The 598-nt window shown below is 45.0% G+C and overlaps 1 pseudogene; it reads right to left on the reverse strand.

Annotated features, from left to right (window-relative positions):
• Positions 1-287: 287 nt before the first annotated feature.
• Positions 288-590, reverse strand: LOC102812394 (annotated as a pseudogene).
• Positions 591-598: the final 8 nt, after the last annotated feature.

Below are 598 nucleotides of genomic sequence, written 5' to 3' on the forward strand. Positions count from 1 at the left end.
CATCGCACGTTATTTGGAATGACTATTTAAAAAAAAAAAAACAATGTACAATCAAAGTCCTCGGCTACATTGTAGAACTTTGGGGATGCTTGCTCCAACTGCTGTCACCCTCAGCATTCCAGTTTTTAAATCCTGAGTCAAGCGCCAAAAAACAAAACAAAATCGAAAAATAAATAAATAAATAAAATAAAGCCATGCCAATCTCATCTTTTTTTTTTCTCTCTCTCTCTCTGCGCAAGTTAGGTTTTTGTCAAGAAAAGGGTATAATGCAACTAAGGACAGTCCGCCTAGAAGCATTTGCGGTGGACGATGGAGGAGCCGGACTCGTCGTACTCTTGCTTGCTGATCCACATCTTCTGAAAAGTGGACAGCGAGGACAGGATGGAGCCACCAATCCACACAGAGTATTTGCGCTCAGGGGGAGCAATAATGTTAATCTTCAGGGTGCTGGGCGCCAGCGCTGTGATCTCCTTCTGCATCCTGTCAGCAATGCCTGGGTACACGGTGGTACCACCGGACAGCACTGTGTTGGCGTAGAGGTCCTTACGGATGTCCACGTCACACTTCATGATGGAATTAAAGGTGGTTTCATGGATGC

This window comes from Chrysochloris asiatica, unplaced genomic scaffold (genome assembly GCF_000296735.1).
Source record: "Chrysochloris asiatica unplaced genomic scaffold, ChrAsi1.0 scaffold00451, whole genome shotgun sequence".
In the NCBI taxonomy this organism is placed as follows: domain Eukaryota; kingdom Metazoa; phylum Chordata; class Mammalia; order Afrosoricida; family Chrysochloridae; genus Chrysochloris; species Chrysochloris asiatica.